The sequence below is a fragment of the Prunus mume genome, linkage group LG6 (assembly GCF_029339155.1).
Source record: "Prunus mume cultivar Tortuosa linkage group LG6, ASM2933915v1, whole genome shotgun sequence".
Taxonomy (NCBI): domain Eukaryota; kingdom Viridiplantae; phylum Streptophyta; class Magnoliopsida; order Rosales; family Rosaceae; genus Prunus; species Prunus mume.
The window spans coordinates 6,761,757-6,774,809 of record NC_142703.1 but is presented as its reverse complement, the minus strand read 5'-3'; positions in this window follow the sequence as shown (position 1 = coordinate 6,774,809).

The following is a 13,053-nucleotide window of genomic DNA, read 5'->3' as shown; positions in this document are numbered from 1 at the left end:
AAGCGGTGCTGATGAACGAGAATGAGATCATCCCAAAGCCGGCCTTCCGGAAGACTAATAGGCAAGACAATCGGGATACGGAAAATTCTATCTATACCATCAGCAAAATAGTCACAATACCGAGGACTGCATAAGCTTGCGAAAAATTGTCGAGCGGCTCATTCAAAAGGGCAAGCTAGATCGACATAGCCGGACCACATCAAAGTGCCGTGCATCAATGCCTCAGCAGATCAATATGATCAACACGATTAGCGGAGGCCCAAAACTCGCAGGGACGTCTAATCGATCAAGAAAGCAGATGCCGGTGGCACAATACCCCAAATCCTCGGCATCGAAAATAGCCGGCACACCAAGGTGCCGAAGGTCAGATAAGAGCCCATCACCTTCTCCGAAGAAGAGAAAGAAGGGATCCTCTATCCACATGAAGACCCCATGATCATCCGAGCCGAGATCGCCGAGTTCGATGTTGGGCTAATCTTGATCGATTCTGGAATTTCGGTAAACGTCATCTTTGCCGATGCGTTTAAAGGACTCGGGATAGATGACAATCAACTCAATCGACATCTCTCGCCCTACTCAATTTTTCAGGGAACTGGTCCACCAATCACAGCGTCTTTGCCAATCGACTTATGCATGGCACCCAAGAGGACTATGGTCTACGACTAGTTCCTTGTTGTTGACTGTCCCAACGGCATACAACGTCATAGTCGGTCGAATGGCACTTATTGCGATAAAGGCCCAATAATCCTCACATGTTGTTTATGAAATTCCTACCGCTCATCGCACGGAGCAATTCGGGCGACCAGCTTAAGCGCTGAATTGTTACGCCACGGCGTTGAAAATCAAAAGGGTGCAAGACTACACCGATCTAAACAAAGCTCGCCCAAAGGATGCTTCTGTTGCCTCGTCGATCGAGTTAGTAGACGCCATCGCTAGTTATGAATCGCCACTTCATAGACGCATACTATGGATATTATCAGATCTTCATGCATCCTGTCGATAATGAGCACAAGACATTCATAATGGATAAGGGCCTATACTACTACAACGTCATGCCATTCGGCCTGAAGAATGCGGGCGCGACCTATTAGAGACTAGTTAACCGAATCTTAGCCAAATAGATCGGCAGCACGATGGAGGTCTATGTGGATGACATGCTAGTAAAAAGCCGAACGGCAGGGGAACATTTGGAGAATCTATCCCACAAGTTCAGCATCTTGAAGGACTACCGAATGAGACTCAACGCTACAAAGTGCGCCTTGGCGTATCTTCGGGGTTTCATGATCAGCCGTAGGGGTATCGAAGCCAACCCCAAAAACATCAAAGCCATAATCGACATGAAGGTGCCGAAGACACAAAAAGACATCCAGAACCTTACTGGACGAGTTGCAGCCCTCACTCGCTTCATCTCCAAAGCCACCGACAAATGTGTACCGTTCTTCAAGGCTTTGAAATGGGGCAAACACCATGTAGAGTGGACCGCCGAGTGCAACAAAGCGTTTCAAGACTTGAAGGACTACATGGGCCAGGCACCATTGTTTTCAAAGCCCTCCCGGAGAAATTCTCTTTTATATCTTTCGGTATCCATTACGCTTTTAGTTCAATATTAATACGGAAGCGGAGAAGGCGGAGTTACAGATCTTTATGTCAACAAAGCCCCGCAGAACGCAGAACTCGGTACCCCACTCGAGCAACCGCCCTCGCTCGTAACGCGTTGCACGAAGACTTCGACCCTATTCCCGTGCTCACACTATCACCATCTTGACTAACCACCTCTTGGCAAGTATTCCAAAACCCAAACGTCGAGCAAATTGGTCAAATGGGCCATCCAATTGGGAATTTGGTGTGCAGTCAAACCTGCACTGCCGAGAAAGGTCGCAAAGAGCGATTTCATCTATGTGAGGCTGGCCTTGTACTCACCGCCCCGATAAGATCAAATGGAATATGCCTTTGATTTGGCTTCAACGTCAATAACGAGAATACAAAGCCTTCTTAGTCGGCCTTCTAGCAAAGAGAATGGGAGCTAGGCAGGTCAAGATCCACAGCGACTCCAAACTCATCGTAAACCAAATAATCACAATTTTGCAGCCAAAGATATATCTATGACGGCATACTTATCATCGCCCATCGATTGCTCCGAAGTTTCAGCCTCACGGGATTCGGCAGTGCCCAAATTGAAGAACAATCATGCCGACGATGGCGGTAGCCAGCCGCTTCGCAATCAACGACAAGGTTGGCCAAAAGGTCTCTGCGAGATCCTTGCCCAACCAAGCATCAGATCGGTTGGCGTATGTACCATACTTAACGAACGGTACCCTCCCGAGGACAGTGCACAAGTGAGGAAACTATGCTACCGATCGGTAAGGTACACGATTATCAACGACATCCTCTACAGACGTGGCTATACGACCTCCTACCGAAATGCGCATTACCGATCGGGGGACTTTGTCCCGACGGAAATTCACAACAAGATGTGCGGCGACCACTCGGGTTCCCGGTCATCGGCACACAAGGCCTTCGGCAAGGGTACTATTGGGCGACCATGCATCGGGACGCGATAGAGATGGTGAAGAAATGCAACAAATGCCAACGTTTTGGCAATATACTACCGACGCCCTGCCGAACCGCTTACACCGATCTCGATAAGAACTTGGGGACTCTGCTTATACCCAAAATGAACAGCCAATGAAAATAAGACACGTGGGCAAAATCGAGTCCGGTCATGGTCGCCTTCGCACCTAGCCTACCGATCCGTCAATTAGAGCAACACCCTTCCCGACACGTGGCATGCTCACAATCGACGCGTCCACAATCCCACATCGAAATTCTAAACACATTGCACACCTCCCAAGGTCTATAAAAGAGGGCAACAGTCCCAAAATAGAGGTAATCAGAACTTACGGCATACAAGCCTATTGATCTGTCCAGTTAACATTTTCTATATCTGAACTTACTTAAGCATCGGAGAGCCTTCGGCCGGTACCACACCAGTGCCCCAGGCCTGACCGAGCATTTTTCTCATCTTGTAGATCGTACACTTTACCGAGGCCTGTAGCATTCCAACGGCCCAAAATCACTAAGTTGAGCCCAAAAGTGCCGAACCACTTTTTCGCATCAACACCATGAAATAAGTATTCAGATCGAATGATTTTTCATGGACTATAAGTGGTGATTTCAGATGTGTGGAAACTAAGACATTAGGTAGTGGTAATTTTAGTGAAACCCATCTTCAACTTTGGACTCCTCTGTTTCTCTCGTGCTTGACAATAGATGGAAACTAAGACATTAGATGGTGGCAATTACTTGATCTTTTCATCACAATATATGGAGTAAAAGAGAACAATGGATCAAATAATTATCACGAAATTTGGCTAAGGCATCAAGGATTTTCCGTCTAGAATTGATCAATAAAGAGATAAATAAATAAGAACTTTTGTTTACAATGAGAAAAGAAACGAAAAATGCAATTAGAAAAAAATTAAAAGTTGTAAAGCAATTTGTGCAAATAACATAGTCAAAGGGTCTCTCCTTTCCAAGCAAATATTTTAGAATAAAACTTTAGTCATCCATTGTTGCATTGCATCCCTTTTGGTATCATATTTGAAAAACGGACCAAAGTTGGTTTATTTTTTAAATATTAAAATTACGTTAGACCCAAGTCCACTTTTGTTTTTTTGTTTTTTTTTTGTTACAGGGTAGGCCAAAGCCAGACAAGAAAAAAAAAAAAAAAACAAACAAGGCACAACCCTATTTGGGCTCTTCCTAGATCATCATCCAGCAACAAGCTTGAGAGGGAGACAGGAGTAGACTCATAGTTATGAAGCCCCAAGGGTAACTCATACCCCAAGTTAGCAAGGTGATTAACTGCTCTGTTTTGCTCCTTGTAGATATGAGAGACATTGCATCTCCAATCACGGTTAAGTAACAACTTGCAGTCTTCAATCAGATAAAAAAGAGGATGTGACAAGCCTTAGCAATCAGAGAGACAACAGACAAGGAATCACATTCAATATCAAGGGAGGGACATAATGCCCTTGGCCCAAGCCATTTGCAAACCTCTAAGGAGACTCCATAGCTCAGCCTCATTAATATTTTCAATCCCAAAATTGGCAGAGAACCCACAAATCCATGCTCCATTAGATTCCCATAGCAAACCACCAGCACAGATCTTCCAAGAATTCGTTTTACAGCTGCCATCCACATTCAATTTGAAGTTGCCAAGAGTAGGAAGACTCCAATGACTTGGATGACCTCCCTAGTAGGCTTAGCATTAACCACATTATTGGCATCAAGCCATTCACTAGAAAATTGCAGAATAGTATGATTGGGGTTGGGAGGAGTCTTATAGTAGGGGTTAAAAATAGAGTTACATCTCCATTTCCAACAATGCCAAATAGAGGCAGTAAAAACAAGTGTCCAAGGAAGGTTGCCGGAGAACGTAATCTTGCTCTTGAGGTTAATTCTTAGCCAATAAGTAAAGTCTAAGGAGAAAGAGTGAAGAACATCAAAAGGAACCTTTATGTAATTCCATACCTTAGGATCAAATCTACATCCTCTGAAAACGTGACCCATAGTCTTTGGAAGGGAAAGGCATTTGTGGCAGTTAGGATCAGTTGTCATCAATCTCTTCTCCCTTTGAACATTAGTAAGGATTTTGCCATGCCCAATTAGCCAAACAAAGGTTTTTGACTTCGGGGGCAAGCACAACATCCAAATGAAGTCCCAAGGCCAAGGCATAACATCTGCATCATCAAAGAAAGAAAGGTATATATGGAGATTTAACAAAAAAAAGCCATTATTTGATAAACCCCATATGCATTTATCATTTCTTTGAGACTCAAATCCAGTATGGATAGCACAAATCCTTTGCACAATTTCATTAGGTAAGACCTGCTCAAGCGCATCAAAATTCCATCCATGGTCAGACATAAAATCTCGCACTGTCCACAACAACATGTCTTCAAAAAGGGGAATAGCGGAAAAATCCTCAAGCAAGCCACAACCCAACCAGTTATCCTTCCAAAACAAGGTGTCATCACCATTGCCAACCCTCCACTTTAAACCTTTAGGAAGAATCTTAGCACCAAATAAAATTCCTCTCCAAGTATTAGAATAATTAATATGAGCAGACTTATTAAAGTTCAGAATGCTTTGATTATTGAGGTATTTTCGATTCAGAATATGACTTCAAAGGCCTTGGAGAATGAACAAGTTTAGCTCAGAAACAATCGATTTGATTTTGTTCGGGGAATAGTCCTCAAATTTATCAAGTGCTTGTTGAACGACGTGTGGTAGTTGGATTGGATAAGTTTGATGCTTTAAGAGGTGGCTACATATTTTTGAGGCCTCAGCACTGATGTCAAAGTAGTTGAGCATAAGGCCTTTGAATTCAGGCACCTTCGAAAGAATCGCGAATTCAAGAATACCAAGGATGGCTTCTTGACCAGGTTCTAGGAGGACTTCTGAGAATTTGTGATCATGGCTGTAACTAAAAGAAGATGATGGCTCGTTTACAAGCAATTGAGCGTTATTGTAGAAGCCTGCATATGATTTGGTTCTAAATGCACTGAGGTACTCCTCGTTCAGATTGAAGCTTTTTCGAACTTGTCTTATCACTTCTTTCCCTGAAAACCAATAATCCAAAATTGTAGAGGAAGAAAAAGATGAAGATATAACTTTCAACCGAAAAGTTAATTAAACAAAAACATATACTACATACCTTTTGCAACTTTAAAGAAGCTTTAAGTTTTGCCCACATATTGAGGTCGATCTTTTAATCGGAACACCAAACTCGATGTCAATCTTAGCTAGGTTAAGAAGAAGAGCTAGCTCTCAACTTGTGAAGAAGAAATTTAATAATGATCTTGAATTCATAACCCAACTGTGGGGCTTGCCTATAAGAACCTTAAAAGAAAGAACAAGGAAGGGCTTGAATGAGCTAGCTATTCAACTTTCTAGCTAGTTAGTTTGTTGAATATATCTCTGCTTTATTAAAGGCTGTTTAAGGATTGTAGTTCACGCTGTCTTTTTCGTAACTCTAATATTTTCATGAGAGAGAGAGAGAGAGAGAGAGAGAGAGAGAGAGAAAGCAAGAGAGATGAGTTACTTCTCCAATTTGAGGGTGGAAGTTAGAACATCCTTAACAATTTTTGTTTTTGAGTTTGTCAAATCAATGTTCGAGGAAAGCTTGTGTGATTAAAAAGACATGGCGTCTCATAATTGAACACAAAATGCTGCGATAGCACACGTGGAGCCTTTAGCTAATGACACGTGGTACTGCAGTTTACAGGTTTAGAGAAGATATATGGAAGAAAGTCCATGCACGTAAGGAAAGATTTCACAAGATACTCAACCTTCAAATGAGAATGAGAGAGAGAGAGAGAGAGAGAGAGGAATAAACGCGGAGAGTTCAACATGTGATGGAGGGATCATGCATATCTCATGCATTTGGTTTGCCATTCTTCTCCCATCCTTAATTAATGCCTAGAGCTAATAGCCTTTTTGTTATTAAAAAAAAGGATTATAATGTAAGCGCGAAAATGATGTGAGGGTACACCAGCCATACTGTAGTATTATTCACTTATATTATAATACATATATAATTTAAGTTCATGATATATTCATTATGTGTTACTCATCAATATTATAGCACATGAATTAATAATATTATGTGATAGTGTCACGTCACACTTGAAAATTTGTTATATATGCATTTGGTCTCCAACATGTTCTCCTCATCCACTATAAAAATTAGGCTTTTTATCACAAATTTTTTTTTGAGGTTCAAGAAACTATCAGGTTGCGTCCTATTAGTGGGGTATAACCTAGTGGAAAAAGGTCTTGACTTGCAGACTAGAGATCTTAGGTTCAAATCCTCGTAGTATCATAATTGTGTGTGTAGGTGTGAGAAATCTTCATGTCCTACAAATTAGACTATCGCTTGTCCTGTAAAAAACAAAATAAAAAAATCAAGTTTAATCCTTTTATTTTTAACTTTTTTGTCATTCATGATCTTTAAGGTTAACATGTGTGCTCACATGTAATCTATACCGTTAAATTTCGTCCAAAAATATGTTAAATTGATAATATAGCACACATGTGGATCTCAAATATCCAATTATATTATGTCATGCGGATAAAATGAAAAATTCATTTTAAAGAAATTAGAGCTCTTACTAAGAGCACTTCCACCAGTTGCCTTTTGCACCCCAGTCTTGAATTAATGTCCACAACAGCAAATGTTAGACTGGGCAAGAATGGGTCCCATTTACTCAGGCTCTATGCAGGTTTGCTTGATGTCAGTGTAACATCAGTGACCAATTTAAATACCCAAATTTTTTTTTTTAAAAAGTACCAAAGTATTCAAATAATTTTTTATAAATACCGAGCCATGTTCTTCACTTCTAACACCAAAACTCCATATAAATTCCTCTCCTCATATCTCATGCCAATTGTATTTGTCTTCACTTGCCATGACAATGAGTGAGAAAGCAAAATTAAAAAGGATAATGTCTGCCCTTACTCGCCTTTGCCTTTTGCCATGACACAATGGGTGGAAGAGCTCTAAGAGAACCCAAGATGAGGTAGCGCTGGTGGTGGGGGTTTGGTGCGATGGAAGAGGTGGGTTTAGGGCTTCTTAAAAATAAATAAATCTTTTGCTTTTTTTTATATTTAGAATCTTTATAATTTTTAAAATATATTTTTAATTTAATTCACGTGGCATTATATCATTGGATATGTGAGGCCCACATGTGTGTCTCTCCATCTATTTAGCAGACTTTTTGACGCATTTATCCTTGAGAACAACGAGTAATACAAAAAAAACAAGAGGAATGCTAGCAGCCTTCTCTTTTAGACCTTCTCCCTTTTCAGTATGACATGTGTCACTTCTTTACCCTTAAAACAATGTCATTAATGCACTAGACAATCTAATTTTTATTTTCGAAGTTTATCCTTGTTAAATGTATTAATAAAATTAAAAATATTTAATTAATTAATTACACATAAAAAAATTAAGTCTCTCTATCTTCCTCCTTCCCCGTTAAGTTCCTCCCACTTTAATCATCAACCACCCTCTTCCTACCCCATAACACCTCAACCAAATCCACCCCACACTTAGTGCCGGACCTATTAAGGCATAAGACGATGCAACTACGTCTCCCATCGCCAAAAAAGCCTCTATGGACTCTGCATCTTGCCCCTTTGGTGACATTGGGCGGTGCACTCAACTTGCACTCAACTTGATAAAGGGCTATTGAAAAAAGGCCTTTTAACAAGCTTTTGTTTTTCTTCTTTTTAAACAAGGAATATACAAAAATATATAATAAATTAATTTAAATTTAAAAAAAAAAAACTCTTACATTCCACAACTCCTTATTCATGTGGTATTGAGAGGAGTTATCTTTATAGAGGATTAACAACAATATTCTTAACACCAATTTTGAGCAACACTTTTTTTTAGAACAAACACAAATTGCACAACTCCAAAGTAAGTTTGATGTTTTTTTTGTATACACCATTTAATTTCTATAAACAAACCCAAAAAATGATAATTGACCCTATTGAATTTAATTTTGATTATTAAATTACTTTGATGCCCTATTGAGTGTTTTGGGCTTTTTTATATGTTTTTTTAGTTGGGTTTGTTTTAAGAAATCAATGGCAGTTTTGTAATAACCCAAACCTAAAATTAATATTTAATTATTAATTTATTTGAGAAAAAGACAAAAATACCCCTAGAATATTTTATTAGTTTAAAAGTTGACTTTTTGACCGGGAAGGAATTTGGAGATTTTAATTGTACCGTTGCGTAGAGCGCGACGAAACGAGTTCGTAGACATGTAACGGGCTCAAATCGGAGTTGTAACGAAGGAGTTACGATCAAAAGAAGTTCAGTGGCATAACCGTAAATATTTCAAACTTCAGTTTATATAAACCCAGAAATTTCTGGGTTTCGGCAGCTCGACCAGCCAGCTTCCCGGGGCGATTTCTCCCACCTCCGGTCACCGATTCAGGCAAGACCGGTCACGTTAGAACCACCACACTTTGGTCTTCCAGTCCCAGCCCATCTCAGCCTCTATCTGCCGTCGTGGTAGCCGAAAACCGCCACGAAACAGGGTGGTTTGGACAGTTTTTGACGGAATTTCGTGGAGCTCGTTCTCCCTCCTCCGGCCATCGTTTCAGACGAGTGAGGTATGGTTTTCTAGCTATTTTTCGTGCTCTAGCTGCTGGTTGGGTAGGATTTCAGAAATTTCCAGCGTAGATAGCTCGATTTACGAGCTAGGTTTCAGCCGGTTTTCGAGTCACTGTTCCGGCCATTTCCGGCCACTTTTTGGGGTTGGTCCAAGAACAAAAGTGGTTCCAAATAGGGTGTTTTACCTAGGATAGGAGTCTTGAACCGAGATGTTGAGATTTTCCGGCGAGGCGTTATCGCTTTAGGCACCACGCGCTGCCAGCGCGTGTGGCGGCGCGTGGGCAGCAGGGTGGGGACCACAGTCAGTTCTAGAGTGATCTCCTAGTCCTCACGAGCGCATAGGATTTCGCGGATCTTAATTCGGATACCGTTTGAACCCCGAACGGATCTCGCCTAGTGTGTGATTTCCGGGTTCACTAGTTTTGCACCGTTGGATCGTAACAATTTTCAGGTATGTTGATCTGGTAATTCCAGGATCGTATAGTATTTGACGGATCGTAAAACGGAGTCCCGGATACTCCGAAAACGTCAACCCTAGAGTATGTTTTACTTAATTGAACCACCATGTCGTCGTGTGAAAGAACTACGTGTGGCTTGATCCTCGTAAAGGCGTACGAGGCAGCCTTTACAGCGCAGCCACGAGATAGGGCCCCGAGTTTGTGTTATCGCCTGAGGCATTTTGGTCATTTACGATCCACGATACTGGTGTCAATTTAAACGGATTCGCCGGATTTCAAAGTGGAATTTGGGTCGGGTCGTTTCAAGTTTTGTAATTTAAAAGAAATTAAAAGCCTTTTTGTTATGTTGTAAATGAGTTTTGAGTGTGTTTATAAAGTTCATTTCATATAGGGTATTTTTATAATTTGGGCTCCTATATTGGGTATAATAGTGAATCTCCCTTTTTTATTTCTTCCTCTTGAGCAAATGCCAATTTTGTTTTTTTGGTTTTTAAAAAATTTTCTTAACCTTTTTTTTTTTTTTTTTTGGTGTGTGTGGGAATTAGCTCTCTTTGTTGTATTTGTATGATCAGTAGCAAACTCGAGAAGAAAGAGGTTGCGAGACGCATGAGTTCAAGTACAATCAATTATGATTTGCTTATTTAATTAATAATTTGATATTAATATTCGTTAAATTATTGATTTGATATTGATTTCTATATTAATTGATATACTATAGTCAATTAGTCATAAGCCTTATACCCTTATTGTTTCAATTATAAGGATATTTGGTTGTCAATATTTTTAATTATTATAAAGTTTTTAGCTTTTCAAAATGGCTTATTTATGTACATGTCCACTGTGCTTTCTCTCATATTACCACATGGGCTTTGAAACGTCCTCAAAATATCCTCCACACTTTTAAAAACGGTCTCACGTTACTCATTCCACAATATTACAGCATATCTGTTACGTCCTTTGGGCCCTACTTCGCTTTCAATCCTTAACATTGGAGAATAATGGTTTTTCAGCTTCAGAAAAGGGAAAAGGGGGTATTTGGGTGAGAATGGGAAATTTGGAGAAGAAGGCTAGGGTTTATCCATTCAATCTCTTGCCAGGATTCCCTTGATTTAGTTTATTATCTCTCCTTTCAGTTCTTCCTGAGCGCTTGGTATTTTTATTGTTTGGGGTTTTCCTTTTCTCAACCTCCTTCATGCCTTGCTTGGTTAGTTCCTCCAACTACAACAATAAATTAAAAAGACTGACATAGAAGAAAACAAAACAATCAACAACCAGCAAAGCTCTTCTTCTTATTACTTTCAGAGTGAAGACTGGAGAGGGGAAAAACAAAGGAAAGAAATAGATAGAGCCAAGCCAACACTAAATGCACAAAAGGAAGGAATTTCAACTACCTCTTATGCAGTGACTTCTCCAAATTAAAAATGCACAAACCAGAAAACTTTTGCTGGGCCTTTCCTTGGTTATTCCAAACTTATTTTCGGTAAGCCTGCAAATAAGACATCATTCTGGGTCATCAACTTAGAGAGTTCTACGAGACGTTTGACATAAAACAAAATCAAACTAGCACTCCATTAGCAAACTGAGTACACCAATAAAAAAACACAAGAGCTTGATTTTTCAAAACAGTAGAACCCAATGAACGCAAGCTCATGACAACTCAATTTAAAGCTTGCCTCCGTCATGGAGCCATGCATTCATATCTCAATTCAAAGGATAGACAGAAAATCAAGCACCAGAGACCAAAAAACGTTTGTTCACTCATTCACCTCATAAGGGTCAGTTCCCTTCTACCCAATATTGCAAATAATGCCTGCTATAACACTAATTCCATCATCAAATTGCATTGCAGCTGTTTTTTTCCACTGTAATTTAAGACACGGTCACACGGGTATCTTCCATTAATTTCAACCAGACGGGTCAAAATCATATACAGCACGGGAGCGCTACATTTCTCTTCTTTTTTCTTTTTCTTTTTTCTTTTTTTTAAAAAAATATAAAGGGAGGACTACGTTTCAAAACAATGACATTGAAACAGCTCAAACTTGCCCAAAAGGCTCTGGTATCAAAACGTAAAATGGCTCTAAGGGTCCGCCCACACATTTTGCTTGGAAAACCTCTGTCCTTTCTGGCCTGTTGGTGTAGGATTTGCCAAAGAATAATAGATCAGGTATGTACAGATTGAAACTTTGAGAAAGTGAACCCACTTGATGAATGAATTGCCACTTTGAATTGCCACCATACCCATGAAGCATTACAAGAGCAGGCTTTTGATAAGCTCTAGCCTTCTTCTCCAAATTTCCCCGTCTGACCCAAATACCCCATTTCCCATTTTCTGAAGCTGAAAAACCCTTATTCTTCAATGTTAAGGATTGAAATGAAGTGGGGCCCAAAGCACGTAACGGAACGTCTATAATACTAACGTAATGGGTAACGTGAGACCGTTTTTAAAAGTATGGGAGTATTTTGAGACGTTTCACAGCCCAAGTAGTAATCCGAGACAAGTGTAAAAGCACATGAGGCATATACCTAAATAAGCCTTTCAAAATTACACCTCCGATGAAAAATTCTTGGATCTACTAACGTCCACACAAACCAAGCCGCCCATTCGACCACCCTAGCCACACACCCACCGCAACCCACAGCCAACTAACCCCACCAACAAACCCAGGCCTTATTCTCTGCTCCAACTTGTCTTAGCCCTCTTCCCTTCTCTAACTCGTCTCAGACCAAACCCACCCAATCCTCGATGCAGTGGAGGCGCGACCCCATTTTGATTCTTTATTACTACTGAAATCAATTCCAAGATTTATTGAAAGAAAATATTAGAAAACATTTTTACAATTGAAACCCAATTTTTCTCTCCCAAATAATCTTTAAAATTTGGATGAAAAAATTAGTCCTTTTGCCGTGCCACACTCACCCAGTAGCAGTTGTTTTATTTGATACAATTTGTTTTTATAATATGAAATTTAGGATTTGGGTTTGTTTTTTCTTTATTATATGGCATGGCAGCCTTGGGCGCATGAGATGATGGATGTCTCTGTTTTATTTTTTACTACATGGGCTTTGGGGTGGTGAGGTGGGGGCTTGACGTGGAAGATGAAGACAAAGGGAGAAAGACTTAGTTTTTTTTTTAATTTCTAAATAATTGTTTTGTAATGATGGAAGAAGGCGATGACATTACCCTTTTTCCTATTGAGAAAAAAATTACATTCAATAAAGGTAAACTTAGAAAATAAAAATTATGCATTTTTTATAGTCTTAAATAGTATTATACTTCGACCTAAAAAAAAGAAGGTATTATACTAAAAAAGTTGAGACCAATTAAGCCATTAAAATACTGCGACTGATTCATGCTAAAACATTATTAAGATGAACAAAATAGACCTGAATAATTAAGTA